This window comes from Rousettus aegyptiacus, unplaced genomic scaffold, assembly GCF_014176215.1.
Source record: "Rousettus aegyptiacus isolate mRouAeg1 unplaced genomic scaffold, mRouAeg1.p scaffold_m13_p_17, whole genome shotgun sequence".
Lineage (NCBI taxonomy): Eukaryota > Metazoa > Chordata > Mammalia > Chiroptera > Pteropodidae > Rousettus > Rousettus aegyptiacus.
The window spans coordinates 39,556,210-39,567,476 of NW_023416292.1; the positions used below are offsets into that span (position 1 = coordinate 39,556,210).

The following is an 11,267-nucleotide window of genomic DNA, read 5'->3' on the forward strand; positions in this document are numbered from 1 at the left end:
TTCCCTAGAGCCTCAGAGGAGCCAGTTCTGATGACATCTTGATTTGAGCTCTATAAAACCCAATTTTGGACTTCGGATGTATGGAAATATAAGGGAATAAACTGTGCTCTTTTAAGCCACTAAGTTTGTGGTAATTTATTATAACAACCATAGGAAACATAGAAAGGGTAAAGAGGAGATCGTAGCTATTTAAACTTTCTGGTAAAAAAAAAAAGAATTTCAGATAATTAGAAGATTCCAGAAATGGGAGACAGCATGCAGAGGCTGTTCATTAATTGCAGTTCTTCATTATTGTCAATGCATCTGTGGCTTATTTTACTTTTTCGTTCTTTGCTAATAGGATCAACATGATGGTATTCTGGACACAACTCCAAGAGCCTGTATGTTCTTGTGACCTAGGAATATGGCTACCAAGCAGATAAGAAAGGAGGCACATCTATTACTAAATATAATGTGAGGACAAAAATTAGAAAAAAGTACTATGGATTATGCTTAGTCATCATCCAGTTTGATGAACTTTCTAATATTTTTAAACTTCTCTTATAGTGTTTATTCTTACAGAATGTACCACTTTGAACATGGAAGAGAAACAAAGCAAAGGTAAAGATTTAAACTTCATATATTTTTAAATAACTCAATAAGTCATAGAAATTAATAATGAAATCGGTCATTAAAAGAGATATATTCATTAAAAGTATGTTTTAAAATATTTTATAGTTAAAACAAGGTTACTTAATGTTAAACGATGTTCTTTAAATTAAATTTAATAAACGACTTTGTGAGAAGAAGTCTTCTCACTATATGATAAAATTTCTACCTTTAATTCCCCCTGTGGCAATTATTAAAAATTATTTCTTTCCATAAAAATTCTCAGTTATCTTATGATATTTAGCCTTCCTACCCCCTTCTAGTTTCCTTCTCAAATACAAAGCCGTAATTCTGATTTTTTTTTTTTATCCAGTGTGATATCAAAGCACTTGAAATCAATTAAGTCACAGAAGGTAAAAGATATCTCTGGAGGCCAGTCCTCTCCCCCTCACATGTCCACGTGCCCAGGTTATATGTAAGGAAGTCCAGTCGGCCTTCCACCACCTCTGGCAATGGAATTGAGAGTAAACACTTTAATTCTTAAAATGGTCCTCTCATTTCAGTCAAGTAACAATGAAGGGTTCTTTAAGAGTAATTCGAAAACCAAACACAGTGCAATACAATGTGCCGTTGTACAGAGATAGAGAGAAGCATATCAGTGATACTGGTGTGTCGCACACAGCGAAAACAATATTTAGCACTTTTGGAAGAAAGAGAACACGCTGGTAGAAAATGTTCTTTACTTTGCATAAATGAGTTTGTTTTTGTGTGAAAACCAATCCCGGTTTTGTGCTGTCCTTTCCATAACGAGTAGGTGAGATGGAACAGTTTTTTCTTGCCATTCACTGAGTTAAACAATTCCATATCCTCTTCTCTCAGAGATAAACTAGACATGTGATTCAAAGAAAAAAAATTAGGTTACATCGGATGGACTAAGTTACATGAAACTCATTGAGCTATATAATGACTTTAAAGAGTCAAACCTAGGGTTATTCTCCCCAAATCATACCATTTAAAAAATACCTAATCACATCATTGATAAAAGTCACAGTTTACAAAGAATAAAACAATTATTCTCATTTCTCTGAGCAAGACTTCTCTCAAACAATGTTTTGACTTTTAGTGAATCTTGGAAGCAATAGTTTAGTATCCATGGGATTATCATATACTGATATATTTTAACGCACGAAAAATGATTGCTTTCTACAATAGTAAAGTTAATGATTCATACTGCCATGTGATTCAACAGACCTGAATTTCCTAAAATTAGAAGCAATCTCTGAGTATACTGATTCTCACCCCTCAGAGTTGAGACTTATTCTTGTTACAGAATCAATTAATTGGAAGGCAGATAGTACACATTAGGAGCGTCGGTTCCATTGTGGGGATAAGGCCTAGAACTGAGTTTTGCTGTGAACAGCCTGTGTTTCTGGTGCACCTAGAAGTAGGCCTGGATGCAAAGAGCCTTCAAGTTTCAGCATCACCTGCCAACATCTTGATCTTGGACTTCTGGCCTGCAGAACGGTGAGAAAATACGTTTCTGTTGGTTGAGCTGCCCAGTCTGTGGTATTTTGTTATGGCAGCCCTAGCAAACATGCACACTTACGGAATTTGAGAATGATCAAAGGGTTACTCTCAGTAAATATGTTGAGGTAACAAGTTGCACTGGGATCATTCTGGACAAATCAGGATGACTGGTCACACTAATTAAGCTGTGGGATAGCCCGCCCCAAGGAGAGGACCAGAGAGAGCAAGTGGAAGGCATTCCAGACCAAGGGAGCTTGTGAGTGTCAAACAACCCGGGTATGTTTAAGAAATATCATAATGAGATTTGTGTTTTTGGAAAACCACTCTGGTGGCATGCGGCAGAGGCATCATCCAGGATGGAGGGAGACTGGAGCAGGAGGCTATGGTAAAGGTGCTGGAAGAAGAGGATAAGAAGCTGCCTGGAGTAAGTGGAAGGAGGAGACAGATGTAAGAAATATGGTAAAACGGAATTGATAAGACCTGGTCACAGAGGATGTGTAGGGGACAAGGGAGAGGTCAATAAAACAAGTTTGGGCTTTGGGTACTCTGTCAATGGAGATGCCATTTACTGAGACAGGAAATAAGGAGAAAGGTCAAAAAGGAGAGGAACTTAAAGCTTTTAAAATCATTAAAGTGGCTATGGGTGTGTAATTTTTAGGTTCTGATTCTAGAATATGGAATATAATAAAGCTAGAGTTGACTAAAATTAGAATTTGAAATATTTGTTACAAATGGACAAACCTTTAACTCTTCTTTGAAAAGGTCAGTTCATTTAAATAATTAGTAAAATAATGTACCAACTATTTTATATTATTCAAAATTACTTCTAGACAGTAATGATAACTCTTATATTTAAACATCTTATATTTTTGCTTATTTAGAAAGTATGAGAAATCTTCCCCTCACTGGAAGGGCATCCTCTCTGTGCTTAGACAGTGTTTGGCCCTGTCAAGTTTGGGCCGTTTGAGGTGGCAGGAAAATTTGGTCAGTCAACCTTGAAAACAGTTTTCACTCACTTCTTGGATGCTTTCATTGAGATCTTCCCTTCTTCATGACTCATCAGCTTTTCGACAACTGTCTCAATAGGAGTCATTGATTCATTCAATAAAGTGATGTAATAAGCCTGCCTACGAAGGCCCTGATAGGTCTGGGGAACACAGAGCTAGATGTATGACTGCTGTCTTCAAATTGCTCAGCTTCTCATGAAGGAACCAACAAGAACACTGACGATTTCAGATAGTGTGGCAATTGCCTTAATAGAACTATGCACAGGAAGCTCTACTCATCCTTAGACAAGAAGCAGGTTTATTTCTCACTACCCCAGGCCTATCACATATTCATATTATAAATTCTCATATTTCTTAGTGGGAAGACAATGACAATGTGTAAAGTGGATTAAGAAGTAACAATATAGACATATTATTTATTTAAAGACATGGAGCTAACCACTAGAAAAACTAAAAATAGAAAAAGTTTCAAGCGATTGCCTCTGGGAAAGGAACTGGCAGTGGGGAGGGATCATATGTGACCATCTGAACAGAGAAGCTAGTCAGAGATGCTGGCATGGATAAAGGGCCTGGTAGAAAATATAGAAGAAAAGATGATGACGGAGACCTGAGGAATGACTTGAGGATGTTGGAATGTTAGAAAAGCTAGTGAAAGACACAGAAGCCAGAGGAGAACCAGGGTATGGCTTGAATGGATCCAAGAAAGAAGAGTATTCTAAAAAAATATATATATCTACATCTATATATCTATATAGATGTAGATATATATAGATATATATTCAACAGTATTCAATGTAGCAAAAGAGGCAAAAGAATTAAGGAAAATAAGGACTGAGGGGGTTGAATCCTTCTCTGTCACCAGAAATATTTTAGTAAAAGGCAGTTAGAATAGCAGATGAGCCTGAAGGGCACTTGACTCCAGTCCCCACAAATCTTATAGGGGGATAGAAAAGTCAGGTCAAGAAAAAAATGTGAAGATACAGCTGGAATAGAACTCAAAGGAAAGATAGAAAAGGGTCTGGAATGAAAGGAACACAGGGCCGTGGCTTCATGAAAAGCTGGTTGCCCAGAGCTGGACATTTCTGACCCATGTCCCAGAAGGCCTTATTAAAGATTATATATTGAAAGCACTTTTATGCCTCAAACCATGAGTCACAGTGGATTCTGCAGTGGAATGTTGGGGGCGGGTAGATTTCCTTTAAAAAACCCGGCTTACATCCTCCTCCTGCTCAATCACTTTCAATAACTCTTTGCTACCCACTCAATACTTTCTAAGGTTCTTCTCTTAGCAATAAAAAGGATCCTTCAACTGGGTACCTCTCAATATAATCTCCACTGTTTCTCAAAACAAATCCAGACTTGTCTACTCAGCCTCCCAAAATTTCTTTCAATTCCCACATCTGCCCCTTTGCTTTATGATTTCCCTTGTCTAGAATCCTCCTCCTCTCTCTCGTTCTTCAGTGGACCAAACTCCCAGTGCTTAAATCAAGCATCATCTTCTCTGTGACATATTCCTTTATAGTCCAATTCCTATAACAATTATTTTGGGTTACCCAATTGGCACTTAGCTTTTATCTGCTATTGTTCAGTATTATACCTTCTTTAAACTATGAGCTTTCTGAGGGCAGATATATAAAGCACCTAGCATAATAATGTTTTCAAATTGATGTATTTTTAAATTGAGGTATCTAAGTGTAGAGCTTGACGACTATTGAAAAACATATAGACCTGTGTAACCACCGCCATACCAATCAAGATAGCATTCCCAGCACAGTATCTTGCACAAAGTGCTCGGGAGACATCAGACTCAGCACAGGCAAGAGCGGGCAGGACCAGGAGAATTAATCTTAAATTTGAGGCCTGTCTAAAGGGATTGTGTCACCTGAGGTCAGATGGAGTAAAAAGTCAAATATCGAAGTCGGGGGCGGTGGGGACAAGAGGACAGTATTGTGTAAGTCTGAGCAGGTTTGGGATTGTGCAATCCTGTGTGTTATGCAGGCAAGGTTCAGTGACTGACAGGCCGAGGCATGGGGTGGTGATGCCAAAGTCAGCTGTAATTCTCTAGGTGGGGCAATGTGTTCTCTTAGAGACCTTAGAAAGTTAAGGGTCGCAGTATGTGGTGCTCTTGCCTGAGGTCTGAGGTGAGGTGATTTCTGGAAGTTTCCTATTAAAAATGTATGGTCACTGCCTGCCTGGCTGTTGATAAAAGTGAGAACTTGGGCAACCCAGATATTTTGCTGTGTTGCATTAGTGAAATATCCCACTTAATTACCCAGATTAGAATTGCATTTGTTGAGTATCAAAGGGTGCAGAGTGCCTGCTAAATGTCTCTACCTGGCTGTCTATGTGGCATCCTGGACTTAATGAGTTCTAAGTAGAGCACGTACTCCCTTCTCTCCATTCTAACAAACGTCACACAATTGTTTACACTAAGATCCTAGGAATCTTCCTTGATGTTTGCCCTTTCTTTCGTACTTAACATCAAATACGTCAGGATCTGCCAGTTATACCTTCAAAATGTCTCATGATTTTTGTGCAGCAAGAGATTAAGTAGGGAGGGTGTGGGGCCAGAGTGCCTGGGTTTGAATCTTAGCTCTAACAGTCGATAGCAGAGTAACCTGGACAAGTGCTTCAGTTTTCCCGTATGTAAAATGCAGATAACAATAACATCTATTTCACAAGGTTGTTTCTAGAAATAATGTTAACACATATCACATACTTAGAACTAAACCTAGATGTAGTAGGTGCTCAATTATGGTTAGTTTATACTACTTATCAGTCTACAAACTTAATCCAACCCGATCTTCTCTCACCTGAATTACAGAAAACATATTCCCTGCTTTTGTCCTCCATAGTCTATACAGCTACCAAAGTGAATATTTAAAAACATACATCAGATCAAGCCATTCACCTGTTCAAAAGCCTCCAATAGCTTCCCAATCACAAAAGAAATCCAAAGTTTGTCTATGGCCATGCCTCCCTGAACAAGCCCGATCCCATCTGATCTGGGAAGCTAAGCAGGGTCAGCCTGGTTAGTACTTGGATGGGAGACCACCTGGGAAGACCAGGTGCTGTAAAGGATTGTAAACGGACAAGTTCCTTGCAATCTGTGAGGTCAACCAAGGGTTGTCTCGCCTTAAAAAAAGAAATCCAAAGTTCTTACCATGGCCAGCAAGGCCCAGCTGGTCCAGCTTCTGCTGATCACATCGTCTACAGCTCTCACTTTGCACTGGCTTTACTTAATTTTCCCCTTCCTACTGTTTCTCAAATATGTCAAGTCCTTTGCCTTTGCTGTCCCCTTGTCCAGGAATGCTCTTCAGCGAGCCCTTTGCATTAAAGCATCTTCACATCCCTTCAGCTCACCCAGCTTCATAGCACCGAGGCGGGACTACAGGGAAAGAGCAGAGTAAAATGTGGCCATGTCCTCATGGGGGATACATTTAGCTTGGAGAGAAAACACTGATAGACACAGAGCAACAGCAAGCTTACTGGGGGCACCTAGTACCTAAAGCACACTAGAGACTTAAAAATTGTAACAGGTGTTATTCTATTAATGATTTAAATGACAATTATTAAAAGAAGTCAGTTTATATTTTATACGTTGCCCAAAGAATCTAGTGTATGGATCTAATGTATAGATAAGGGATCTACGTAGGTATGAATGAGTATAAGTTGCTTATTTTTAAATTTAGCCAAAGATGCCCCATTTCAGAGACTATGATTATTGGAACAACATAGTCTCTTTTGCATTTAATAAATAAACTGCATATACTTGTGCTTTACCTAATTATCACACTTTTGCAAGCAAATTGGCCTGCTTTCATTTAAGAACAGATAGGGGAGAACAGGTTTTAAAACATGAGTCTTTAAAGGGCTCACAGGAAGCTGCCTGCTTAGTTACTCGTCAGAACAAGCCTCGCCCTTCCACATTTTGTTTACCCTTTCTGCTTTCCCTATTTATTGTTTTAAATTGATTTTCCACTCCTCTAGTGAGCACCGTGTTCCAAGCAAAGCTGGGAAATTCAGTTTATATACGCACTACCAACTTATCAGTTTTTCTATCAGGAGATATTTAATACAAATAAGGGGTACGGCAGGATGGAAAGGGTTCGGCAGGAAAATTGAAAAGCTGAGCATATGGACTGGGAGGGGATGAGCCCTGTTGCTCTCCCATGGCCCATCCCTGGATGTGGAGGAGGTGGGAAGAGCCAAAGACACACCCGAGGACCTTTGCGGTACTTAATACGGAGGAGTCACACAGGATTTCTCTTTGAAGTAGTAAAAAAAAAAAAAAAAATTGCCACAGCTATATCATTACCTTGGTTTAACTGATACTTGAATATTATACTCTGTTGTTATCATTTCTTGAGACTAAGCTCTGTTGTGTCTTAGCTATACTCTATGAGAAAACTCTAAGAGGAAATACCAGGAATAATTAAGTTTTTAATTTTCTTTCTTTCTTTCTTTCTTTCTTTCTTTCTTTCTTTCTTTCTTTCTTTCTTTCTTTCTTCCTTCCTTCCTTCCTTCCTTCCTTCCTTCCTTCCTTCCTTCCTTCCTTTCACTAGTGTCTTCGATTGCAAATAAAATTTGCATTAAAGCTTTTAGACAAAATTAGTACTACTCACAAGTGACAAATGACATACGTGCTTATCCCAAAACCAAAAGTCCCTTTCACTTTTACTATTTTTCCATGCTAAAGTTTCAAAGGATTCTAGAATATTTCTCAAATAGATGGGAATTGGCCATGTAGGTACATACGACCAGAGGTACATGAGAAATGGGTTCTCTGGTTAATAAACTTAAAGGGTTAAATTTTTTAAAAGTCCTTGAAAAGATGATTAGATCCAAGATAAAATATACAGAAAGAATCTTTTAAAAACACTGTCACAAATATGAAAACTAGACAAAACACTTGACAAGAAAAAGACTTGAGCTGTGACACATACAAAACTCCCAGCTTCCACAGTATGCCCAGACAGCACGAGATAACAGGATTCCATTCTTGTGATGTGTAGGAGTTAATATGTATAAAAGAAAACAATGGTTTGTGGTTAGCAAAGGCACAATGTGAAAATTTACGCATCATCTTATATTTGACAGGAAGACAATATGGATCAGATTTAATTCACTGAGAACTTATTGTAAAGTATATGGTACTGGGCACTGTGGGACTGTGAGTAAAGGGTATCCTCTCTGAGAGATAAGCATGCAACATAAGCCAGAAACTAAGATACGGAAAACAGCCACCCATCCCTTCTCCAAAACAATGTAAAAAGACCTAGGAATGTGGAATAGAAGAAAAGGTTAATATATAAAGGCACACACATTGATAAAGAAAAAAATATTATGAATTTTACAAAAATTACAGTCAGGCGAAGTGTATGTTATCTCGGAGGAAGAGATAACGCTGGCTTCTCAGGTATGCCAGACTGAAGTGACCTGGCACCAGAGTAGATACCATCACATTTCATTCCCTTGAAAAGCACACCGAGTGCTTCTTAGGTATCTATGATGGTGCTGGTCGTGGAACACTGTTAAGAAGCTAAAAGATGTGATTTTGTGACCTGTTCTAGGGTCTGCATGTTTACATGCACAATCGAATAGTTCTGAGGTTTAAATGCAATGACATTTTTAAAACTATTTTTTTTAAATCCTTTTAAATATATGAAAAAATTAAAAATGGTAATGTGAAATAAATGCTGGACTCATCTGGGCTAGAAGCAATTTCTGGAAGAATAAAAGCATAGAGTTTATATACACATGTAAATACGTGGGTTTGCGTTGAGGGAGGCAGTATCCAGTGTAACTGAGCATATTAGAGAAATTCAGCACATTATCTCTCGTTGTAACTGCTGCTCCTCACCTTTCACTTTTCTAGATTGTTTGGCCACATATTTTGGGACAGACAGTCTGTCATCAAATGTCTTATGTTCTCCTAAACATAGGCTTGTTGGTGAACTTCACAGGCCTTTTTTTTTTTTTTTTTTTGTAATTTCAGAGGACGATGGCTTTTAAAACTAGCAGTTTCGTTCTGAGAAAAAATGAATAATTATATTTATGAGACTGAGGACCTTCAGATTATGAATGAATAATTATATTTAAAAAGTTGAGTATCACTTTCACTGCTGATATTTGCAATGCATACGGCACCATGATATTTAGCACGAGGGACCTTTTTATGTGTAACAAGTTCAATCACTTAAAAATATAATTTAATTATATATACTGAGTAAAAGAAGCTAGACCAATAAAAGGGGGGGGTGTACAATTCTACACAATGCAGTTCTCTATAATGACAAAAAGTGGATCAGGGAAGAGGGCAGAGAAGAGGGAGAGGGAGGGGTTATGAAGGGGCATAAAGAAACGTTCGGGGTGCTGGAAATATTTATCTTGATCATGATGATGGTTTCACAGATGTCTGTATAGGTTTAATCTTATCAAAATTGTGTACTTCAAATACATGCAGTTTGTTTTACCCTAATTATACCTCAATAAAGCTTTTAAAAAGAATCAATGTTGACTGTCAAGTTATTCTTGTCCAAATTAACTGTGATAATAGAACTACTTACATCACATATATATGGGAATTAAAGTGAAAAAATACAAATAGGAAAACCACAGACGTATGATTGGAGGAGGACAGGTCTTTCTTTTGATGCCGTATCTGGAGGTCATGTCTCCAGTGATTTACCACTTTGAACTTTTCTAGCAAACCTGAATAGTTTCCTTTCACGCCCACAGAACCAATTAACTTTCCAAGTACTCATGTAATACTGTTTCCTATGGTCTCTCAAGAAGCTAATGCTAGATAATATTTTATAGGATTGTAGCTGCATAAACCCTGGAGCAGATTTAGCAGCTTTTATCGATAAGGAAAGGGGAATGAAAAGCAGTGATTCAAGGACAGCAAAGGCAGTTTCGTGCCTTCATCTAACCATTAATACCTACAAGAAGGAAAAACGGTTTTCGGAAGTGTTGTGTTTAATCATTCCTGCAATCTGTTGCATACTAAAGCCAAAGCGATATTTCAAAACTGCAAATCTGATCATGTTTCTGCTTAAAACCCTATAGTGGCTTCTGACTCTCAACTGCCTTAAGGAAAAGTGCTTTTTAAAGTTTTCCAGCTGTTTCGGGATTTGGCTTACCTACCTTTCAGCCTCTGCCCATCTCTGTCTCCCACTCAATCTACGGCCATTCTGAATGCCATTCTGAATGCTTGTTGGAACTTAACTCATCAAAGCCTTTTCATATTGTAATGCAGTTTGGGTTCTTCAGGAAGCAGACTTGGGTACAGTTTAGTGTTCAGGATGTTTATTAGGGAGTGCTCGAGATCAACACCCATGGAAGGGAGGGGCGGAAGCAGGATTGGGAAGAGGCAGAAATCAAGCTGTGACGCAAGCCAGGCAGCCTCAGCCAACTGTGCCAGGTGCTCGGAAACTGAAAAGGCCCATCAGAGTTGGCCTGCAAGGACGTGACCTTGGGCGAAGCATCTGTCTGTAGCTGAAGCAACGCCTGAAGGGACCGCCAGGGCTGCCGGTGGCTGGGACAGTGAATCCTTCCTAAAAAGGGGATCTGCATGGGGCATTCGTATGTCCACCTCACCTTGGTATTTACCTTGCGTGAGACTCTTCTCTTCCACTTCACCTAGGTAATTTCTGCTCATGCCCCAGATCTCAGTGAAATTCTCTCTTCAGAGAGGGCCTCTCAAATTCCCTGACACCGTCAGCTTCCCTACCAGGTCAAATCTCCCACATTTCTTGTCATAATTCTCATCAAACTTAACTGTGATCAGTGGCTTATTCTGCTTTCTTCCTTACAATGGTAACTCCCTGTTCCTGTCCTCCACTCACACGATTCGAGAAGCAGTGTGTGTGTGTGTGTGTGTGTGTGTGTGTGTGTGTGTGTGTGTGTAATATGCTTTCGCCAGCATCTGGAAACTTAGGAGGTTTCCATTTCAATACGAACTGATTTCGTTGGCTCAAAAAACACCTGAATAAAGCCTTCCCTTACTTCTTCCATGCTACTCCTGTTTTTACAATAAAACCATTTTCGCACCTGCTGTTGTTCTAACCTCCCCGTTAGACTGTGAGCTTCTTGAGAGCAGGCCTCTCTTTATCTTTTATACCTGAAACATTCAGACATTCA

General features: G+C 38.9%; 1 pseudogene; it reads left to right on the forward strand.

The window, feature by feature from the left end:
• Positions 1-6,084: 6,084 nt before the first annotated feature.
• On the forward strand, positions 6,085-6,202 carry LOC118613085 (annotated as a pseudogene).
• The last annotated feature ends 5,065 nt before the right edge of the window (positions 6,203-11,267 follow it).